The 24,686-nt window shown below is 40.3% G+C and overlaps 2 long non-coding RNA genes across 4 annotated transcripts in view; one reads left to right on the top strand and one right to left on the bottom strand.

The window, feature by feature from the left end:
* Positions 1-24,686, top strand: part of LOC137220695 (uncharacterized) — a 138,354-nt gene that overhangs the window by 38,744 nt on the left and 74,924 nt on the right. For all 3 annotated transcript variants that reach the window (XR_010941747.1, XR_010941746.1, XR_010941748.1), the window contains exon 3: positions 6,270-6,418. This is a non-coding gene — a long non-coding RNA (uncharacterized lncRNA). The remainder of the gene's footprint in view (positions 1-6,269; positions 6,419-24,686) is intronic.
* On the bottom strand, positions 3,396-10,712 carry LOC137220696 (uncharacterized). The gene is made up of 3 exons (XR_010941749.1): positions 10,641-10,712; positions 3,734-3,824; positions 3,396-3,538 (listed from the first exon to the last, which is right to left on the bottom strand). It is a non-coding gene; the product is annotated as an uncharacterized lncRNA (long non-coding RNA).

Genomic DNA, 24,686 nt, shown 5'->3' on the forward strand with positions numbered 1-24,686 from the left:
GCAGTGTGGGGACTGTGGAGTTAGACACACTGGGTTTGAATTTTGATTCACTCACTTATTAACTTGGCAAGTTTAATATCTCCTAGCCTTGATTTTTTTAATGTAAGCTAAGGAAAGTAAGACGTATATTGGAGGGTGGCAGTGAGAATCTAAGAGCATTTATGGAGATCTTAGAGATAGTAAGGCTCAAAAGCCTGGGATCTCTAAATACCATCACAGATGAGACCAGAAGAAGTGGTGTAGGAGGGGTTCACTGAGCAGGAGGGATAAAGAAACAGAGAAGTTGTAGGAAGCCAGCCTTTGAGTGAAGAATGATATTTCTATGAGAGTAGAAGAGGAGGAAAGGCACACGGATTAGAGTAGGTACTGGGTCAGAGAGGGGGGAAATTTATTGCTTGTTGAGAACCAAATATGAGTCAGGCACTGGGCAAAGTACTTTGTGCATATTATCTTTAATCTTCTCTGCAAGTCAACAACAGGGGAAATAAGTGCTCCATTTTTTCAGGTGAGAAGTTGAATCTGAGGAACTTCAAATATGTTTCTTAAGATGACACAGGTGGTAAAAGGTAGCTCCTGGATTGCAACCCATTTTCTCAGGTTCCTACGTTCTCCACTGAAGCAGGGTAGTGCCGTGATCATTAACTTGCACTGTGGAGCCCCACTTTTGTGGCACATTCAGCTCATTCTAGTTTTAGTCCTAAGAGTGGAGGTGCGGGCGTGCTGTTGCGGTGGTGGTGGTGTAGGGTTGGAACTGAGCTTGTCCTGAAGCGATTCCAACCGAATATTCTTCCAGCCATTGTCCCTCTGCAGAGGAAGGCGAGGGAGCAAGCAGTGCACTGCCCTCCCACCCTGCAGGGCCCTGCCTGTTCCGGAGCTGGGGACTCGCCCATTCTTACTCCACAGCGCTGTGGAGTCTGTAGGCAAATCTGAAGGAGAGAATGAGCCTCCGTGCCTTTCACTCATGCCTTCATTTGTCTTAGATCCCATAACAGAAAATGGTGGGCTCCATATGGAAACAAATGAGATCTGACTAGAAATTTAAGATATCTGTCAATGGAGAAAAGAAGCAAATATTTATCTCACGTTGTGCGCTACATGAAATTCACATATGACGTACGTGGTCTCATTGAATCCTCACGGTAAGCTTAGGAGGTGCACATTATCACCGTTTGTATGATATCATACAGCTTCCTCCAGGTCATACAGACAACAAATTTCAGAACTGGGTCTTATACTTAGGATGATGTAAGAGCAAAGATTGAATTGGCACAAAAATAGGAGGATTTAAATGAAAATGTGTATGTGCTGAGAAACTATAAATAATGCAGATAAGTTACAATAAATTGTATTCCTCATTTTCTATCCACGGATTGATGCTGTTTATTTCATTCTATGGTGTTCCTGCAGTAGAAAAAAGATATCACAAAGGATTTTTTCAAATAAATCTTCATCTTTTCATCTCAAAAAATAGAACTTCTGGTGATGTTTTGTATATTGGGTTTGGCTTCTTTTAGCAGCGCAAATGGTGTCTGTTGATCAATGGCAAACTGTACCTGTGAATGAGCTGTGCCCTGTGAAGGCTCCAGCACTCTTTGGAAAAGAAGAGATAGAAACCATTCTGTCTCCTAAGTCTAAGAAAGCATGGGATGCATCTGAGGCTTAAGGATGTAAAGATGCTCCACATCTTCCGTGTACCCTTAGCTGCTTAATAGAGCTGTTCAAAATATAAGTGTTTAAAAAATATATATATATTTAAAATATTTATATATAAAAATATATAAATATATATCAATGCTACTCGCATATTTGATGTTGCCTATAATGTACTTTGAAATACTTCATGATTGACATTGTGATATATATAATGTGATATATATAATGTGATATATATAATAGTTTCAATCTGCTCCCTGGTGTGGTTAGTACCCCTTGTTGGAAATGCATATTTCACGGTATATTAGTTTCCTAAGACTATTGTAACAAATCGCCACACACAGGCTTAAAACAGCAGAAAATTATTCTCTTACAGTCCCGGAAGCTAGAAGACCAAAACTGAGGTGTCAGCAAGGCTGATTCCTTCTGGAGGCTCTGAGAGAGAATATACTCCCTTCCTCCCTACTGGCTTCTAGGGGTTGCCCACAGTCCTTGATATTGTTTGGCTGCTAGATGCATCAGTCTAATCTCTGCCTCAGTCTTCACAAAGTGTTCTTGTCTCTGTATGTGGTTGTCTCCAAATTTCCCTCTTCTTATAAGGGTACCAGTCCTTATAAGTTGGCTCTAATCCAATATGACCCCATCTTAACTTGATTATATCTGCAAAGATCCTATTTCCAAATAAAGTCACATTCACAAATTTCTGGTGGACATGAATTTTGAAGGGACACTCTTCAACCCAGTACATGGTTTATCAGTTAGCATGTAATTAGAAGATTCTGCTCCACGGTTAGCTATCGTAAGAAATTCAGCTGCCCAACGAATGTCAGTTTGTAAAGTGGCATAGCAAATATTAGAAATAGGTTTCCATTCATGAAATTAGTGGTCTTTGGATATGTGGACTGGCTAGAAATATTAAAGAAACAATCCTCATCCTTGCATGGATGAGACATAAAAATGTAGAGAGCCATGTGGTCTGTGCCCTTCAGCATGGTACCAAGGCTTATCTCTGACAGTCCCCAGTTAGCTTGCTGATTCAGAGTGCTTATTTGCCTGAATGTAGCTAAATCCTGCCTCTAAGATACTGTTGCATTTGTTTTAGGGAACTTTTCCTACAGGATGTGGTCCAAGCACCTCAAAGTTTAGAAAGCTGGAACTATATAATGCTTACAGTACCGGTTGGATGATTCTTTTTGTGACCGCTTGATGATTAATGTTTGTATAGCAGAATTCAGCTTGAGACTTGCTATCATACATGGTAGCAAGGTTGAGGGAAGGAGACCAAGAACACTCACGTACCTGTTACTATAGGACATACCTCCCCAAAAGAACCTCATAGTTATGAACAGCAAAATTGGCTTAGGTTAATTCACAGCTCATATCCACCAACATTTTTCTATAACTGCAAATCCTCTAGTCTCTTTTGGACTGCCATTCTTACCCTCTTTTTCAAAATTTTTTTTAAGTATGTAGATTTACAATACTAGTTTCAAGTGGACATTTAATTCTTATTAAACAATATAACCCAATGTTTAGATAATTATGCCAATATTAGAAACACTCTATTATTGAAGATTTTCAATAAGAAAATAGATTTGGCAAAACTTGAACTCTTCACCTGGGATTTTCCCATATCCCTTGCCATGCCCAAGAGTGGCAAATTGACTCCCATGTCTCTGGCTGACTCAGTGTCTCTGGAATTCCCTCCTTCATGCATTCCATGGGAGCCTCTGTTTGGTGGTGTTTAGTACGTGGTGCCAGGCATCTGTTGTTTTGGCTTGAGTTTAATCTGAATCTTTGTTGTTTGACTGGGTTTTGTATTTCTGAGGGAATTTTTTTTTTTTTTTTATCATAAATCACCAGCTCTGCTAAGCAGCATGTGAGGCTGTTGGGAGTGAGAGTTTAATGTATTGTTACTACTGGAAATAAAACTGGAAAAATTCTTCAAAAGTGCACGTCATCTGGATTTTTCAGAAGTAATTCTTTTGGAAAAGAAAAGATCTGCTGTATGGTCTCCTCATGCTATTTTTCTTTCATGCATTTCAACAAATAAGCAAACATGCAAACAAAGTAATGGTACCATGGCATTTCTCCTTGGTTGAGGTCCAGACCGTTGACCCCCACTGATCTGTGCTTCGGTAAAGAAGTTGTGACCGTGGCAGGCAGGAGTCCTGAAATAAATGAAACAGTTGAGTGGACTGTGGGAATAAACGACTTGCCCATGTGGATCTCTGCTTTTCTTTCTACCCTAATCTCTTTGTCCTCATTCATCCTAATGAAAGGATGCTGGAGGAGAGAACTACAGGGATGGAAAACCCCTGAGAGAAGACAGTACTAAATACAAAGCCAAAATGTGAAACTGGTTCTGAAAAGTGATAGTTGCTTGTTTGTGCTGCATAAATTCTGAGTACATCTGTGAATATGCTATTGTGTATCAGGCTCCCCAAGAGTAAATATGCCCAGACTCAGGGATTACGTCACCTGATCAATACCAGTGATAAACCAATCAGCACCATGCTTATGGGGGGGGATGGGTGCGGGGAAATGTGGACCCAAGTAACCGCGGTGATAGCGAAGGTTGTTTTAAGGATTGACGCTGTCAGGTTAATCTACCTGTCAGTTTTAGGTAGCTGATAATATTTTAAAGGAGTTTTTTCAAGTTGAACATAATTCTCATATTTCACATGCCACGCCTTTGGAACAGGTACCTGATTTCTTATACATAGCAGCTTCTTTCTCTGTCCCTCCCGTAAGAAGACTAATCGTTAACTGATGAACACTTGGTTCCTGGGTGACGGTATATTGTAAAATCTAAGGCAGTAAACGCATGCCATCCTTTATTCCCTTCCGAAGATTTTTTTGGTGATTTGGTACGTTGGTGATTTGGTACTTGCTTAGTTCCTTAGTAAACATTGAATGAAAACCTACCGGGCAATAAATATGAACGTAAATAAATATGTGGGGAAAAGAAAAATGAACAGGGATTAAGAGAGCTGCCACTGATGTTTATTGACTGCCTTCTGTAGCCCAGCACTCACTTTTTTTTAATATATATAACTTTAAAAAAAAACTAATTAATTTATTTATTTTTGGCTACATTGGGTCTTTGTTGCTGCACGCGGGCTTTCTCCAGTTGCGACGAGCCAGGGCTGCTCTTCGTTGCGGTGCGCGGGCTTCTCATTGAAGTGGCTTCTCTTGCTGCGGAGCATGGGCTCTAGGCGCACGAGTTTCAGTAGTTGTGGCTCGTGGGCTCTAGAGCGCAGCCTCAGTAGTTGTGGCGCACGGGCTTAGTTGCTCTGCGGCATGTGGGATCTTCCTGGACCAGGGCTCGAACCCATGTCCCCTGCATTGGCAGGCGGATTCTTAACCACTGAGCCACCAGGGAAGTCCCCCAGTGCTCATTTTTTGAAAAATACTTTTTATGATTAGAAAATGTACATAGATAAAATAGACAACTGATGGGAACATACTGTATAGCACAGGGAGCTCTACCTACGGCACTGTGGTAACCTAAATGGGAGGGAAGTCCAAAAGGGAGGGGATATCTGTATGTATATGGCTAACTCATTTTGTTGTACAGTGGAGGCTAACACAACATTGTAAAGCAACCATACTCCAATAAAAATTAATAAAAAAATAAAAGAAAAATAAATGTTAAAACAACAAAACAAAAATGTGCATAGATATAACAGTCAAATCATTCCTCAAGGCTTATAATGCACAACACCAGCCCCTGTCTCACCTAGCCCATCTCAGTTCTCATCTCCTGCAGGGAACCACTTTTAATCCTTTAATCTTCTGGTATTTGCCTCCATAGTTTTGCATAATGCTATACACTGTACTGCTATTTATTTATTTGTCACATTTAGATATTGCCTATGAACATTCTACAATGGAAGACAATGGTTTAATTTCCTTAAATACCTCCTCTCACCCCAAACACATACTTCTACTTTCTCTGTTTTTATAATCTAAATTATGCTTTTTGGTCAGATTAATATTCAGTCTATACATTGCTAGGTTTACATAAACATCATTCATAGTTAAGCCAGGTAGACACCTGGGTATGTGGGGAACAGAATGTTTCCAGGGTTTCACTCTCCTTGCAAAGACTTCCAATCAGTGTTGTTTTCACCCCACCAACACTCACTTGCAGAGTTCCTCCTGCCTCCAAAGCCTGAGCCTTCTGAGATCCTGAAGTGCAAATGAACCTTCGTAGTGACTTTATTTGCTGAAGAGTTTCCCTGTTTGCTGGTCTGGCTAATCAGTTACCACAAATCAGTCCATTGCTTTCTATACATATGTTCTTTTTTTCTCTGTCTCTCTTATCTCATTTCCCTTGCTTTCTTTACCCTTATCAGTTTAAGAAGCTTTGTTTATCACTGAAATTTTAATGTGTTTCTGGAATAAACCATATATGTTTCAATCTGCTATGTTTAACTAAAGCTTCAAATACCCTTTTAAAAGTCTAGCTAATAATTCTCTATGCGATTATTAACCTCATTTTATAGATGAATAAAACAAGGATGGGAGAAGTTAAATAATTTGCTCAAGGTTGTACAAATAGTAAATGGTAATTTCACTTACTAATAAAAATCTTGTTCTTTTCTTTCCAGCACATTGCCTTTTACTGTGAGACACAGTTCCTGTTGTAAGGACTTTACAGTTTTTGCGGGGAGATAAGACAAGTGCATGGCCATTAGAATACAATGCATGAGATGTCAAGAACAAGAAAAATGGCATGGTGTGCGGTGGAAATTCAGAGGTGAGAGAAGTGTTTTCCTGCCCATTTCTTTGTGTCTGAAACCCCATTTGGAATTGGAATATATGTTTTGTAGTACTGTGTGGACATTTCCTCATACAGAAATCTTAATTCGATGGGATTTAACCTCTATTCTTTGGTCATTTGGGATTCCATGGAGTCTTCGGAGTGAAGTAGACAGTTAATTTGTATCTTCACGTAATAACTATTCTTAAGATGATATTTTAGGAAGAAGAGGCAGATTTTTGACTCACTAAATATCTGTGAGTGTACTTGATATTAAAGGCATTCAAGAGAGAATTTTTGCATCTATTTATTTTTGCCATTGATGTTGCACAATCCTTTTTTTTTAAGCTTTCTTTGTTTTCTTCTTTGAGTTTTACAGATTTAGGTTTTATGTCTATGATCCATTCTTAAAATATATTTTTTATTATGGTAAAATGTATATAACACAATCTTTCACCTTGTTAAATCTGAAGTGTGTGGACAGCCCTGAGTGAAGAAGATGGGTTATAAATTTATCCACATCTGTCCAGACCTGAATTGATTTTTTTTTTGCCAGTTTGAACTATGATAACTTCATGCCACTTGTGCTCTGTGGCTCCAAAGCACTGTCTACAGAGTATCCCAGGAGGCAACATCCCATAGAGAGTTGGTGCATAGTTTCTGGAGCCAACTGGGCTGTGTTTTCTTCCAGACTCTGCACTAGCTGCTGTTTGACCTTGAGAAATTTCACTCACCTGCTCTCTCTCTCTCTGTATCAGATTTCTCATCTGTAAAATGGGGATAATGACAGAATCTAGCTCATAGTATTGTTAGGAGAATTATTTGACTTATTGGATACAACAAATGTGATGCACTTACAAAAGTATCTGGTACATGGAAAAGACTATATCATCAACCATTCTCCTTCTAGGATCCTTGTGAGGAAGCAGTCTCTGAGAGCAATGTATGCTTCAGGGCTGTTTTGTTTGCTCTAGTGGAAGCTTCTTCAATCACATGTTTATTATTTTATTTTTCAACCTTTTTTTTTAACATCTTTATTGGAGTATAATTGCTTTACAATGGTGTGTTAGTTTCTGCTTTAAAACAAAGTGAATCAGTTATACATATATATATATCCCCACATCTCCTCCCTCTTGCATCTCCCTCCCACCCGCTCTATCCCACCCCTCTAGGTGGACACAAAGCACGGAGCTGATCTCCCTGTGCTATGCGGCTGCTTCCCACTAGCTATCTATTTTACGTTTGGTAGTGTATATATGTCCATGCCACTCTCTCACTTTGTCACAGCTTACCCTTACCCCTCCCCATAACCTCAAGTCCATTCTCTAGTAGGTCTGTGTTTTTATTCCCATCTTACCCCTAGGTTCTTCATGACCTTTTTATTTTTTTTTTCTTAGATTCTATATATATGTGTTAGCATATGGTATTTGTTTTTCTCTTTCTGACTTACTTCACTCTGTATGACAGACTCTAGGTCCGTCCACATCACTACAAATAACTCAATTTTGTTTCTTTTTATGGCTGAGTAATATTCCATTGTATATATGTGCCACATCTTCTTTATCCATTCATCTGATGATGGACACTTAGGTTGCTTCCATCTCCTGGCTATTGTAAATAGAGCTGCAATGAACATTTTGGTACATGACTCTTTTTGAATTATGGTTTTCTCAGGGTATATGCCCAGTAGTGGGATTGCTGGGTCATATGGTAGTTCTATTTGTAGTTTTTTAAGGAACTTCCATACTGTTCTCCATAGTGGCTGTATCAATTTACATTCCCACCAGCAGTGCAAGAGAGTTCCCTTTTCTCCACATCCTCTCCAGCATTTATTGTTTGCAGATTTCTTGATGATGGCCATTCTGACTGGTGTGAGATGATATCTGATTGTAGTTTTGATTTGCATTTCTCTAATGATTAATGATGTTGAGCATCCTTTCATGTGTTTGTTGGCAATCTGTATATCTTCTTTGGAGAAATGTCTATTTAGGGCTTCTACCCATTTTTGGATTGGGTTGTTTGTCTTTTTAATGTTGAGCTGCTTGTAAATTTTGGAGATTAATCCTTTGTCAGTTGCTTCATTTGCAAATATTTTCTCCCATTCTGAGGATTGTCTTTTGGTCTTGTTTATGGTTTCCTTTGCTGTGCAAAAGCTTTTAAGTTTTATTAGGTCCCATCTGTTTATTTTTGGTTTTGTTTCCATTTCTCTAGGAGGTGGGTCAAAAAGGACCTTGCTGTGATTTATATCATAGAGTACTCTGCCTATGTTTTCCTCTAAGAGTTTGATGGTGTCTGGCCTTACATTTAGGTCTTTAACCCATTTTGAGTTTATTTTTGTGTATGGTGTTAGGGAGTGTTCTAATTTCATTCTTTTACATGTAGCTGTCCAGTTTTCCCAGCACCACTTATTGAAGAGGCTGTCATTTCTCCACTATGTATTCTTGCCTCCTTTATCAAAGATAAGGTGACCATATGTGTGTGGGTTTATCTCTGGGCTTTCTATCCTGTTCCACTGATCTATATTTCTGTTTCTGTGCCAGTGCCATGCTGTCTTGATTACTGTAGCTTTGTAGTATAGTCTGAAGTCAGGGAGCCTGATTCCTCCAGCTCCGTTTTTCTTTCTCAAGATTGCTTTGGCTATTCGGGTTCTTTTGTGTTTCCATACAAATTGTGAAATTTTTTGTTCTAGTTCTGTGAAAAATGCCAGTGGTAGTTTGATAGGGATTGCATTGAATCTGTAGATTGCTTTGTGTAGTAGAGTCATTTTCACAATGTTGATTTTTCCAATCCAAGAGCATGGTATATCTCTCCATCTATTTGTATCATCTTTAATTTCTTTCATCAGTGTCTTATAATTTTCTGCATATAGGTCTTTTGTCTCCTTAGGTAGGTTTATTCCTAGATATTGTATTATTTTTGTTGCAATGGTAGATGGGAGTGTTTTCTTAATTTCACTTTCAGATTTTTCATCATTAGTGTATAGGAATGCCAGAGATTTCTGTGCATTAATTTTGTATCCTGCAACTTTACCAGATTCATTGATTAGCTCTAGTAGTTTTCTGGTAGCATCTTTAGGATTCTCTATGTATAGTATCATGTCATCTGCAAACAGTGACAGCTTTACTTCTTCTTTTCCAATTTGGATTCCTTTTGTTTCTTTTCTTCTCTGATTGCTATGGCTAAAACTTCCAAAAGTATGTTGAATAATAGTCGTGAGAGTGGACAATCTTGTCTTGTTCCTGATCTTAGTGGAAATGGTTTCAGTGTTTCACCATTGAGGATGATGTTGGCTGTGGGTTTGTCGTATATGGCCTTTATTACGTTGAGGAAAGTTCCCTCTATGCCTACTTTCTTGGAGGATTTTTATCATAAATGGGTGTCGAATTTTGTCGAAAGCTTTCTCTGCATCTATTGAGGTGATCATAGGGTTTTTCTCTATTGTTCAACCATTTGTTGAGTGCCTAGTATGTGCTAGACACACTGCTTTGTGCTCAGGATATAAGGGAGACCAAAATCAGACATGCCACTGCTTTCATGGAATCCTCAGCATAATGGGAGAGATGGTCACAAATCAACTAATTATACAAATTACAACTTGATAAGCGCTAGGAAAGACAGGCTACATGGCTCTTTGTTACATTATATACGCAGAGTTTAACCCTGAGAGAGCAAAACTTTGTGTTTCCTTTTTTAAAATTTATTTTTATTGAAGTATAGTTGCTTTACAATGTTGTGTTAATTTCTGCTGTACAGCAAAATGATTCAATTATAATTCAATTATACATATACATTTTTTTCATATTCTTTTCCGTTATGGTTTATCACAGAATATTGAATATATTTCCCTGTGCTATACAGTAGGACCTTGTTGTTTATCCATTCTCTGTCTAATACTTTACATCTGCTAATCTCAAACTCCCAATTCATCCCTCCCCCTCCCCCCACCCCTTTGGCAACCACAAGCCTGTTCTCCATGTGTGTGAGTCTGTGTGTGTTTCTTGAATAATCCAAGAAGAGCTCTGATGCAAAAAAGGGAAGGGCTGTTCTGTGCAGAAACTGAGAACATCCTGAGAAACTAATTAAAACCTTCCTTTTTGATTACACCCTGGAGGATGGGAATAGCTTCCTCTCTTGCCTTTCCTTGACACAACTTGCTCAGGAGGAATGCAAAGGATGGGTGGGATCTTTCCCAACATGAGAGTGAAAGGAAGCAACATACCAAAGAGATGACGGAGTAAGAGGCACTGCAGCTGCTGATTCCACCTCCACCCTGTGGGACAGCCACTTTGCAATATTTCAAAAGCGAAGGCAACTTACAGGAAAGAAAAAAAAATGCATTTAACAACTTCCTTGTCTGGAGGTCTGGATAGGGGTGGAGCACATTTTAAAGCTGCATTTATGGCAGAAATATACACGTCTTTACAGACATCTGTGCCTGGGGTTCCCAGTGCCCAAGTGTGCATCTATACATGAAGCACACTCAGTTTTTCCGGGCATTTGTCAAGAAACTTGAATATTGAAGTCATTTGAGTAGCACACTGGTTCATTTCTTGTGTACTCCTAATGCCAATTTCACCAGAAAGCAATAGCTGGGAATTACATCCAGAATTCCCTCTGCCATTCTTTATTACCAATGCTCGAAAGGGTGGTGTCCTTCTGAACTTAACTGTTAACCTCAGAAAAATACATTCTCTTTTAGTATATTGTAGCACATGAGGAAAAATTGGGTTTAAATATGAGCAAGGACACGGTATCATATACCAATGGCCAAGAAACAAAATGTTAGTATTTTGCCCCCGTTTGACGTGTGTGTGTGTGTGTGTGTCTCCGTAATCTGTCTAACTTTATCTTGTTCACTTTCTCTTCCTTCAAGCTGTTACATTTCATGTGGTTGGTTGATGGCTCTGCATTCAGCATGTAAAACAATTAAGTGATTATTTCCTGAGCATCTACTTTGAGTTAGACAGGAATGTCTTTGAACTCATGAAGATCATAGTCTACAAGTAAATGCAGATGTGAAACACGTAATTAAAAGCAAGATGAGTGTCAAGAAAAGAGATATATAGAATACTCTGGAATCATATAGCAATAGTAATAACAACCAAGATCAAGTCAGTGCTTGCTCTGTACCCGGGCACTGTTATAAGTGTAGGTACTATTAACTTTAATTCCCATATCCCACCTCTATTGTCACTATTTCCATTTTATAGATGAGGAAACTAGAGCCAAGAAGGATTAATCGCTTATGTACTTTCCAGAGGTTGCCCAGAAAGAAAGGGGTGGACTGGAATTTGAACCCATGTAGTTTGGCTCCTGTGTTCTATGCCCAAGTACACGGTCCTAAGGAAGAGAATTGACCCTAGTCCTCTTTGAGGAAGTGTACTGAAGTTTGGAAACGTTTTAATGATTTGTTGCTGTTGTTGTTTGTTTGTTTATTAGAGTACCCCTTTAATAAAATAAATGAGGGCAAGTATTTTTCTCTGAAAGTATTAAGATAGATTGGAAATAAAAATAAAATGCCCCTAGATGTAATATAGTAGGATCCTCGGGGGCAGGGGACCAGATATTAGGAAAGAATAGTGAAATTCAAGTAAACTGCAGAGTTTAGTAGTGGTCATGTACTAATGTCGGTTTCAATGTTGGTGACAAATGTACCATAGTAACGTAAGACAGTGACAGTAGGGGAAAATGGGTGAGGGATATATGGGGACTCTGTACTCTCTTTGCAACTTCTCTCTAAACCTGAAAATATTCTGAAATAAAAAAGTTTACTTAATGAAAAAATAAAATAAAATGCCCGTCAGTCTGGCCAACCCCCAGCAAGCCTTTATTAGCTGCGAACTGACCAGTTCTCTAGGAGAGAGGTGGCTCCTCTCTGGTGTCCTTCCTGTACTATGTAGGCAACGCGGCACCTTCAGCATCACACAGGGCATCTGTGCCCCCTTGTTTCCAGGCCTCTTTCTGGCCAGGCCAGACACTGTCTTCATTCACGCTGTGCCGTCCTCTGTAGCCTGGGTATCTTTGTGTTCACCATCATCTCCTTGCCCTTTTCCTTCCTGGCCATTTGTGCCTTCTATTCCTTGTCCTGATTCCATCCAACAAAATAGTACCTTAACTTTGTTCTGTTAGGTCTTCATGTAGCATGTTCTAAATCAAGTACTGATGTCCGGGGCATCCTGTTGGGTCGGGTTCACATTCCCATTTGTAGAGGCTGGCAGTCTGAAGCCTGGGGGACCAGACAGTGGATGAATCCTGTGGAAGGTGAGCCCCCTGAGAAGACTTGTCTGCCCTACCCATGCAGCACCCGTTGTTTTTGATCTTTTATTCTTGTCACATGGAGTTTGGCCACTTCCCATCTCTGCCATACTGCAAATAGCCAGCTAGCTAAGGAATCAATACAATAAGCTTCAGTTCAGGGATGTGCAAAAGAGTGAGAACAATTTTGAGTTAAGTGATATGAGAAATCTTCATAAAGTCCCAATGATTCTGCCACCAAAATATTTCTCAAATGCATCTCCTCCTGTATCAGTCAGAGTTCAACCAGAAGAAAAACCTCTCCAGATATTTTAAAAGAGAGGTTTTATACAGCAAATCAGTTATACAGATGGTGGAAGAGATGAGAAGCCAAACAGGAGACAAAGCAGCAACTCAGATGTTAGCCACAGCAGGAAGCCACAATCAACCCTGGGCTGGAGGGACAAAAGGAGGAAGTGGGGTTCCCAGAGCCCAGGGCGGGATCCTTGGGCAGAAGCCAGAATTAGGGCCTGTGCACGTGCCAAGGAGGAGATGCAGCAGCTGCTGGAGGTGTCACCTGAGACCCACAGAGGGAGGGTGAAATACGCCGGATTTTCCTTTCCTCCCGCTTCCCGATCTCCTGACAGTAACTACCAGTGGCCCAAGCTAATTGGAAAGCAGCCGACATGGAAGGCTAGTAAGCGCAGCCCAGAGAGGTTAGCCCTCCTTCTGCACAGCACAGGGACACTGCCACTGCCTAGGCTGAGGCCTCCACTCTCTCTTCCTTGTACCATTACAGAATCCTCAGAATCATTCTCTTGACTCAGCAACTGCGGTTTCCCTCCGTTTCATCCTCTATATGTCGGATAGTGATGTTGCTAAAATACAAATATATGCGTTAAGCTCCTGTCTAAACCCTTAGCTGACTCCCTGCTGACTACAGGCTCATCCCAAGCTTCTTAGCAGAGTAAACAGGACCTCCCTCCTGCCCGCCTCTCCAGCCTCATCTTCCACAGCTCCCAGCATGGCACAGCTTCAGTGCCCTGAAGACTCCAGGGGACGCAGGGTGGTGTGGGCTACTTAAGTGTTTGCTTTGTGGATCTCAGAAGAGGCTCCCTGGCCCAGGTGTCAAGGTTATCATGGGGGGATGGCGGGAACAGCAGTCATAGGTGGCACTCTCAAGAGGCTTCTAGGACCACCATGAGGGGTCCTGGAGAATAGGAGAGGACTGGTAGAGAGAGCCTGTGAGAGCACGTAAGACTCACTATAGATGCTCCTGGGAGACAGATGGGAGGAGAAATGGAAGGGCCTTGAAGGGATATCAGCTAATGGGGGCATGGGTCAGTGAGATTTGAGTGCTTAATAATGAAACCCGTCAGGTTGGTTAAGTTTGAAGAAACTGAGATTATGTTTGAAGGAGAATAAAGTTCAATGTCCAAATATGTTTCTCAGAGCACTGTTACTAAAATTATTCCATAAGTCAAAAGATCTCTAGCAGAATGAATGAATATGAGGGACTCACTTCTGATAGGCACTAGAAGCTAGTTATCTGTCATGGGGCCTTGATTAAAATGAAGAAGGAAATTAACATCCATGAGTCTCTTAGGGAATAATCAAGTTTTAGAAGATATGGTGAGGACAAATAGAAGGTAGAAAGCATGAGTCTGGGACATCTGACAAAGTTTCAATGAAGTTTCCATACCTTCTAGATTTTTAGAAATATCTTGTGACACCATACATATATATCAATCTTCTTTGTATTCCCCTATAGTCTTACTGTAATGTGAACCTTATTGTGAAGTTAAAAGGTAACGCTACTCTTCAACGTCAAAAGAAACCAAACATTTGTTTAGCTAACATAAATGTGCCAAGCATTGAGCTGGACAGATTACATAACGTATTCCATTTTGTTATAAATTTTTGTGTGACAGATGAGGGAAATGAGACTCAGAGAGGTTAAATGATTTGCCCAAGGTTGTGTCACAAGTAGAGGCATTGGTATTTAAGCCTAGGTCTTCTTCTACTACCCCACATTTTTATCTGTTAGTAAGCAACCCTCATGATGGAGTGCAGGTAAGAGTAACTTAGTACTGAATTCAGTTTTCTCACCAAGAACATGAAAATAACATTTGGGTTTATTTCCAAATAGGATCCCTAAAATCCTATGTGCTGATTTCTGAAAAATATGGAATTCATTTTGAAGGTTTAAGACCACCCTACATCTCTCAAAATCCAGGCATTACGATGGCATCCTTGTTATGTCCAGCCTTTGAACTAATATATTTATTATCTTATCACTTTGAGTTTTCAGTGTGAAACACTGATTAATATCATTGTTGCATGTTGGGAGAAATCATTGGAAAGCAGGTTCTGAGAGGGAGGTAAGTGTTTAGGGCATCCGTTAGGTAGTGCTCTTGGGAATCAGCCCTGAGGAAGAGAGGGCGAAGAAGCAGAATTCACCACAGCGTTCACCACAATGACAAATGTAATTCTTAATAAATCTGTGTGTATACAATAAATGTATATATGTGCTGATATACAACACATGGTAAAATATCTAAATATATACAATATAGAAACAAATGTTTATATAATTATAAAATATATATTTATTGTATAGACAAGTGGTAAAAGCAATAACTACCTGGATCAGGATGAAAGCTGGACTTAAAAGAATTAATAAATTGGGCAATGTAGTGCCTACAGATTGAAAGTGTGAAGTCCAAGAGGGAGCAGAGGTTCAGGACTTCTTGAAGCTCTCACACTTCTTACCACCGTAGGATGTACTGTTGCTGTGCCAATAATAAGAATGCATTGGTCTGTTGAGTGATGGTGTCCTATGTACACAGAATGGTATTAGGCTTATTGTCTTTGTTTTTACACGTTTGCTGATTCTAAAGACTAATACAGGGCTTCCCTGGTGGCGCAGTGGTTGAGAGTCCGCCTGCCGATGCAGGGGGACACGGGTTCATGCCCCGGTCCGGGAAGATCCCACATGCCGCGGAGCGGCTGGGCCCGTGAGCCATGGCCGCTGAGCCTGCGCGTCCGGAGCCTGTGCTCCACAACGGGAGAGGCCGCAACAGTGAGAGACCCGCGTATCACAAAAAAAAAAAAAAGACTAATACATTATGAGTGGAAACAGAAAAAAATATAAAATCAACATGTGGTAAAAACTTTTCGTAAAAAAAATGAACATTAATTCCTCAGAAATTGCAATGGCCCTTACTCTGTTTACTTAGTCAACTTTTTCCTATTTTAGCCATTCCCATCTGAGAAGGCAGATATCTAACCACAGACAGTAAATCCCCATACATCCAAGGGGAAAAGAAGGAGAGGCTAATGTAGCTGTCCCTTTTAGTGCACAGATGGTGCACAGATGCTTACGAGACTCTACCAGGCTATCTCTTCCTTCCGCCCATCCCTGCTTCTGACTCAACAGTCTTAAATCCAGAGGACTAAGGCTCTCCGTGGCTCCTCGAAGCACAGGCCTTGATAGTTGGTGCCCAAAGGGTACGGATAACATGCTCACAATGATTGAAAGGACAAGTGCCTTCAATTTGTTCAGGGGGAGCTGCAGTGTGGAGTGCATGCCTAGCACGAGCTTAGCTGCAGTTTAGAAATACTGCTGCCTGAGGCAATCTAGAAAACGTTGGCCCTCCTACAATGACAGTCCCCTTCGTTCTTGACATTTTTCTTCCATTAGTCCTTTCCTGTCCTTTTGAACAATGAATTAAGTCTGATTTAGCTATTATCTATATCAGCAAGTCTTAATCATGCCCCAAAGATGTGGATGAGCCATATAGGTTCTTTCTTTTAAAAATTATTTTATCTATCCATTCATTCATTCATTTGCTCATTCATTTATAGTTCAGGAACTGTTTTGTTTTGTGGTTAGATAGTGCAGGTATTTGCTCTAAGGCTGAAGTGCAGAACTGGTATCATGCACGGTGACTACTGTTTGAAAATATAGAGACGGATATTTAGAGTGCTAGAATTCCAGTTAGTCTGATTACATCGTAATGAAATAGCAGGCAGTTGGCTTTCCTTCTGTTTATTTTCTTCTTAACTTTCTCTAAATAATGTCACATAATTCAAAAGCCTGACTCTTTCTTGCCTCTTCTTTTCATCCTCTATAAAGCCATCACTCAGGAGGGTGCCCTAATTCATTTTCTTTCCACATGTTTTAACCTTTGTTAAACCTCATATCATCTTGCTCTAATTCCTTTACATAGAATTGTGATTTTATTCCATTTTTCTTGTTTTTATCATTGCTACATACAGGGGGCAAACTTTATCTGGATCCCCAGTATTTCATCAGGGCGTCTGGTTTTCTAGCAGCTTACTGCTAGAGTGTCAGTGGATTAGATTCCCTTGCTGTTTTGTTTTGTTTTGTGGCCATGGGCAAGTCAAACTCCATTAACCTCAGCTTCTCCATTTGCAAAATGGGATAATAATACTTACCTTCTACACACCTGGAGTGTTGTGAGAATGAAAAAGATAATGTTTGCAAAGTGCTTTGTAAAAACGTGGAGCCTTTCATCTAAGGAAGGAGCTCAGAGTATTATTATTTTTGTTGTTACTGTTGGTCATGTTCCCACATGGCTTTATTTTGATGGTGTTCTTAACTGCAGTAGAGTTGAATCACAGCAACGAGAGACGGTGAAGACATAGCAGGTCATCTGGTTCAAACGTATTATAGAATTCTTCCCCTGCAACATGCTCTTGTACTTCAGTCTTGCTATTTTTAAGTCCCAAAGCATCAAACATTACAGGGTCCATTTCTTCTGCTTGACATCAGAACTCTTCTGAAGAACAGTTTCAGTGGCAACTTTTGATCTTAAGTATTTTCTTAATGACCCAATTGGAAAAACTTTGAGTCTCTGCCAGGAAGATATTTTTGCCCAATGTGAGGGTTACAATTATTTTCAGGACCCTTTACTACTTTCCTGGGAGAATGGAGTCACAATCCATTAGCTTTCCTTCTGATGATGTTCTTTACAATGTTTACTCCAAAGGTTCAATTTAGAAATTTGCTAATAACCATTGGTCCATGGAGGAGACCAAACCTTGTTCAGAGATATCTCATTTCAAACACAGTTAAACTGCTTTAAATTCAATCTCAGAAGACTAAAAAAACATGTGCTAACTTCAGCCTTGTAAGCTGCATGTATTTTGCTCTTGGCAGGTGTATAATCTATCGCTGAAGATAGAGAGATTCTAACATCTGATATTACATAAATATTTGTTGAATAAGTGGATCATTCATATTATATATATAATTCATTGTTATTTAATTCAGTAGGCTAATAATAGTCCTTTTGGTCATTTTAGATTTATATATATAAATATATTATAAATATATATTAATGTACTATACATATTATGTGTGTATATTATATATATATATAGTGTGTATATATACATATATATAGTCATGAATAAATTATTTGGGAATATCACCACTTACAACATAAATACAACTGGTATCCTGACAAAGGGACCATCTAGAATGATATACAGACTTCCAAAATATGTGGAGCATGTACTATTTAGGAGCTGAAATACAGTGGTAAAGCCAAACATACTTCTCTTGTAATGCTGATTACTTCAGCCAGTGAGAATTGGTTTTGAAGATACAATGATTCTGTTTTCCCCTTGGCAATTAGTTTTCCGTCCTTTTGCTATAGAGAGTAAGGTCTGAGGTTAAATCAATACCCCGAGTAATTCTTTCCTTTTCTTCTACTTGTGGTAGTTTAATTAATTACTCTCTATTAAACTGATCCCTTGATTAAAACTAAGCTTTTATTTTACGCGCGAATGATTATTGTTTTGAATGCAATCGTGGTGCCCAATCAGAATCAGGTTTTAGGTTTAAGCGGAAGGATTTTGTTTTTCATTAATTCCTGGTGAATCCTCAATCCAAGGATTTGAGCAATAATTAGGCTTTCTTAATAAAGAAAGAAGGATATGACTTGTAAGAGAGAACTCCATTCTAATTTCAAGCAGACAGAAAACTAAAATACATCTTTGAAAACTCTACAAAACTAATGAGACACTCTGTTTTGAGATATTTTGGAAAACTAAGGAGCATAACTTCATCGAAAACTGCTCAAGTTATTACCTGTTGAAATTTGATCAGAAGGCTTGTGACATTTGACATATTTTTATGTGGCATATTTCCAGAGAGTGGAATCATTGGTGGTCAACTTTTGGGATGCTTTGCTCTTTAATCTCTTTGCCTTTAACATGGTAGTAACTGGGTAGTGAGATAGGAGGTGGTGATTAGCTTGCTGAGTCAGTGGGAAGGAGCTCTGTAATACTGAATAATTATTTCTTTGATGTGTGGAGTGGTTAACATGCTTAAGATTCTTAACACAGGACCAGCTGGGTGCCATATCTAGGAGGGGGAAGTAAAATCACTTTTATATGCCGTGTAGAACATGAAACAACAAATCTCAGAGTCCAGACTTTGCCATTCTTTGTTTTCAACTTTTTGTTTTCTTTAAACTTTACACCAATCAGCTTAAGCACTTAATTTGTAAATTCCTGACCCAGGCATATCAAAATATCATTATAAGTCTGTGAATCACCTTACCTACCATGATCTTTGTCCCAGGTAACAATGGAACAGAAATCTGGACAAAAATATAAAGGCACAATGACACTACTGTTTTGGAACAAAAACATATCTTTCTTAGTGTCCTTGAACCTATAACACTAATGTGTCATTAATGGATTTAGTTTAGTGGATACCAAGTATTCTCTGACATTAGTCTCATCATGCTTTCATTTCCATAAGAGATATTCCAGTTAGGTCAAGCCCAGGGGTTAACTAAGGAGAATATAGAACCCAAAGTTGAAAATCATTAATCTTGTTCCTCTCTGTAATCACCAATTTATTACATGAGCTTTGGTGCAATGGAAAATTACTACGTCTTTATAGATCTCAGTCATTTAAAATGGGAAGAATTTTGTTTGAGCCTTTGAGGTTCTAACACTGCATCTCTTTCCTGTCCTTAGCTTCCTTCTTCCGGGTCGGCCGCCTCTGATGCCCAAGAGAACAGCAACAAGATAGGATTTGGAGAAACCATGAGGGCCCCTGTTTTCTGAGCCTTATTTCTGGTTGTGGCAGCAAGATAGATAAGAGGAAATATGAGTTGCAGTGAGATGCAGTGGGAAAGAAAGAATTCATACCGTCAGGTGAAAATTACAAAACAATTGAATAACATCTTGCAGGAAGTGTCAGCATCACATGGGTTTTTTGCCTCTCAGATAATTGGCTAGGAGTCAAATTCAGGTTAAGGCATATTTTTTCCATCTCTACCACTTCACACTATAGATTTTGGTTTTTTATAAAAATAACCACTCTTTTTCCCAAAGACAGCTGAATGGTATTTCTTTGCCCCTCACTGGGACTTAGCATTGTTTGCAATGGCTGTGGGCAGCTGACTTGCATGAAAGGCAGGTTTCCACATTATATCCTCGTTGGCGTGAACTCAGCACGTGGGTAGATGAACAGCAGCCCTTGTTCCCAGGCAGAGCTCATTCGCCTGACTTGACTAATATTTACCTAAACTTCTCTCTACCTCTTCCTCCTCTCTGAGATTTGTTTTTCTTGTCTTCCCAACCTGGATGCTTTCACCTACAGCTCAACTTCCTCAGAACTGCTCTTGGCTCACCTTGTTCAGTTTTCATTTCCACGATTATTATATTTCTTAACTTGAGTGCTTCCCTTTGTTCTATAACATGACATTCAACACTGCTCTCCTGCTTTCTGCCAGGATGCCCTTTGCTATTGGTGTGCTTCCCGCCTACATAGGTATGTAACAAGCTTCTGTAGCTAAGCTCCTGGCTTTTGATATTTCCCTAACATGTGTAGTCCAGCCTTATTTGATTTATCGCCAGTATATCAACTCCCCCATGACTTCACCTTTCCATTTGCTTCTATGGATGTGAAATGTCCTTCAGGAGAAACTGACTTTAGTCCCCATAAAGAAACAATATCTGAAGACTTTTAAAAAATGACCTTAGAACATCTCACAAACATTACCACTTTCATCTTTCATATTATTTCTATTGCAGAACATAGCTGGAAAGCAAGCATTCAATTTTGAGATGGAAAATTGTAGTAAAGGCCGATTGCTTACATCCTGCAGAAGGGGGATGCACAACAATAGGATCACTGCCTCCAGAGAGGAAAACACTGGAGCCATATTCTCTCCATCCCTCACCCAACATTTCAGTGTCCCTCTTCAGTATAAATATAGCTTCCAAAGATACCACCTTACAGATCATGAATATGCCTTTTCTAGGAGCCATCTGAGCATGGATAGCTCTGTGCATTTATGATATAAAGTAAACAAGATTTCAGGCCTCAAAGAAATGAGTTTAAAGATGATAATAACAACGTGATAGAAATTCTGGTAGTCTGGAAATTGCAACTGGAAAGAAATGAAACCCAGAGAATTTAGGAAGTCACTTTCTGGGTTTTGAAGTTGTGTGTGCTTCACTGAGAAGTATATTGTGAAAATTCCTCATGATGCTTGTTTCTCAATCTTGTGATTAGCCTCCTGAGACAGTCACATGGGCTGATTTCCTCTAAATCAGTATTAGAGAAGCATTTCAGGCAGACCACCTTGAGGTGATAATTGCCTTTCTCAGGAGACACTCACATGTGCTAGGTCCTCTGGGAGGAAATGAATGAATTGCCCATTGTGCATTAAATCTCAGACAAGAAATTTTAAAGGTGAATTTCCAAAGCGTTAAGGCTCCGAGTAATCACCGGAGCTGGACAGCTAGCCTTGGGGGGCCCGCCCTTCCTAGAATCAGCAAACTCTTCCCTTGTAGAAAATTACATAAACATTTGAAGGTTTCCTTCTGTCCTCAGAATTCTACTTGTCTGCCAAGATTATGGTCATTTGAGCTGGAAATTTGGCCAGTTACAATCTCTATTAAGGCATTGGTGGCTGCACTCTTTCCTGTGTTTGCTTATTCATGATCCTGTGATTCTCTGGGTCTCTGGGGTCTTTGGGGTCACGTGCTGCCTCTGAGAGCTGTCAGCATGGAGGAAAGGATATGCCTATGTCTTTTCTATCTAAATGGCAGGGTTGCTCTGGAGTTGACCCAGGGTAGCCTCCCTGAGCCTCTCCTCCATCTCAAGTAAAAGCTTTATGTAGATCTTGGTTGAGCAGAAACCCAGAAACCATTATAGGGCATCTTTCTTCATGACAACCAATAAATAGGTCTGCACCATATACAGGGCTGGTCACGTGGCCGGTTCGTCTCTTTCCTGCTACCCCACGTGCCACTCCTCATTCCTTACATCTTGACAGAACTTCTAGTGGAGAGGAATGCAAAGCTTGGACAGCTTCACTCCCTCCTCACTTCCATTAAAAAGCTATTCTTAGGGTTTCCCTGGTGGCACAGTGGTTGAGAGTCCGCCTGCCGATGCAGGGGACGTGGGTTCGTGCCCCGGTCCGGGAAGATCCCACAGCCGTGGAGCAGCTGGGCCCGTGAGCCATGGCCGCTGAGCCTGCGTGTCAAGAGCCTGTGCTCTGCAATGGGAGAGACCACAACAGTGAGAGGCCCGCTTACCGCAAAAAAAAAAAGAGCTATTCTTGGCTTCTTAACACCCTACTGTCATATTGCTTTCAGAAATAAAAAGTATTTTCTTTCTCCAGTAGGCAAATGACTCAGAATTTGTTATTTCTCTCTACAGTCATTCTCATCTGTTGCAGGTTAGGGTACATTGAGAAACTCTGAGATGGAGTTTAGAGTATGGAATATTTATTATGGAGTGTCCTTGGGACCAAGACGCCTGGAAGGCTGGGAAAGGGAACAAGATTGGGAAGAAGAAGATGTTAAGCTGAGACACAGACCCAACAAGAGCCTTGGTCAACTCCACAGGGATCTCTGGAATTAGAATGGCCCTTCAGATTTGTCCTGAGTTTGACTGAGGTGACCAGGCCTTTGTATTCCTGTATCAATCAGTCATCAGATGTGGGCAACCTCACATGGGAATAACCTCGAGTGAGAGCTGTCTCTGCAGTTAAGGCAACGCTGAAGGGGCTGACAACTGACGGCTGTCTGCTGGTGGCATTCCAAATGGCTGGGACAAGAATCTCTTATTGAAGGAATATCTGGATGGATCTGGGTGGTGTCTACCACGGTCTACTCTTTGCTCCATTCAGATTACTTCTCAATATATGTTTAGGAAGCAGCTCTTCAGGATGCTTTTAAACTTTTCTTGGGGTATACTGAGGACAGGAAGTTAGTGGGCTGACTATAGCCCAATGCTACAGCTGGTCTCAAGGTCACGACTTATACTCATTGCCTCCCTCCTCCACTATTGATTCTAAAGTTTCCTCTCTCATCTTCCATCTCTGTCTGTCTCAGTTGCTTACCTGATGGCATAACTGATACCCTCAGCCTTGAGTAGTCTCAGTCCCAGTCACCATGCCCTTCTCAAATCAGGATTGCTGTGCTTGTCCATTTGCCATTATAGTTGGGAAGGAAGGACCAAGAGATGCCCAACTGGATCACCTGGGTGCCAGACTTATTCCTCCATGCCCCATTGTGTAATGGCAGCCCTACTACCTGATGACTGGTCAGCTGCCCTGCCAAAACAATGACTCCTTTTCTTGCCAGCTCCTTGTGGCAAGGAACCTTAATGGTTCCTTGCCACAAGGAGCCTGAATGCCCAAGCTGTAGTCAGAGGGTTTATTACCATTAGCAAAAATGTTCTCTTTTTAAGACTCAGGATCTGTAAACCCACAGAATCCAGAGCTGCAGAGAAGGGATGAACAAATTATTCAAGCAGGTCACTGGGAAAGATGAGAGGTGGGTCCACTTTTTTTCCTATAACCATGTATTTTTCTTATAGCTATTTTTTTTTCTTATAACCATGTGTTTTTCCTTTTGGGGGTATAGTACCATATGAAGCCCTTTGATTCAAAGAGCATACTAGTCCTAGAGGATGACACTCCATCCTGATAAATCATTGGCACTGAGCTGGAACTTCAGCTGTGCCTTCAGAGAGATATTCCAGTGCTCTCTCAGGCTACTAGCTTCTGTGTAGTGAGGTATATGATACACCCAGAGGATCCTATGATTATGGGCCAACTTTCACATCTGTTTTCTCTATCATGAGCTCCCCTGATGCAATGTTATACGAAATCCCACACCAGTGGATCAGACGCTCCATAAACCCTTGGATAGTGATGCTGGCTAAGCCCCTACTAGCAAGAAAGGCAAACCTAGTGGCAAGTTGGCTCCCTCAAAGGATGACGTCACAACCGGGAGTCAGTATTGGTCTTCTGTTTCTGGCAGGTTGGACCTTCAGTGGCAGCCATAGCTAAATTAGCCTTGGGAAGGGGAAATCCATGCTCTTGGACATATGTATAGCCTTCATTCTTACCACCTCAGCTACTCTGTTCATACACCCAGAATGAACAGAGCTTTGGGATGGACAATGACAAAGGCTGGCTGATGTTAACAGGCTGAGTCATTTTGGCTACATGGTTCTTTAGTACTTTCTCTGTGTTGGATGCTGCTGGTGGGTGTGATCATGTGATATACATTTTTATAATTTGTGCATGCTCTCATATTAATTCACACACTTCTACCCTAGATTTCCTTGTCTCTGATCTTCCTATTTTTCTCTTTCCAGGCCCTAATAGCCAAGCAATTTGCTACTGCCCATGAGTTCATATATGTATTCCAACTTTGGGCCACGTCTCTTTCTACACTAAATAGATGGCCAGGTACAGAGAAGAGAGACTGCACTATCTCTTGGAGTCCTTGCCAGGATTCTAAATCCTGTATGCTGGGAACGTATACTTTCCTTCTTCCCTTATTAGGCTTGATATGTCTCTTGCTTGCTTATGCTGCAACTTAACCTTAAAGATGATGTGGTATATTTATATAATGGAATATTAGCCACAAAAGAGAATGAAATTCTGCCATTTGCAGCAACGTAAATGGACCTAGAGAATGTTATGCTTAGTGAAATAAGTCAGACAGAGAAAGATAA

Source organism: Pseudorca crassidens, chromosome 3 (assembly GCF_039906515.1).
Source record: "Pseudorca crassidens isolate mPseCra1 chromosome 3, mPseCra1.hap1, whole genome shotgun sequence".
Taxonomy (NCBI): Eukaryota; Metazoa; Chordata; class Mammalia; order Artiodactyla; family Delphinidae; genus Pseudorca; species Pseudorca crassidens.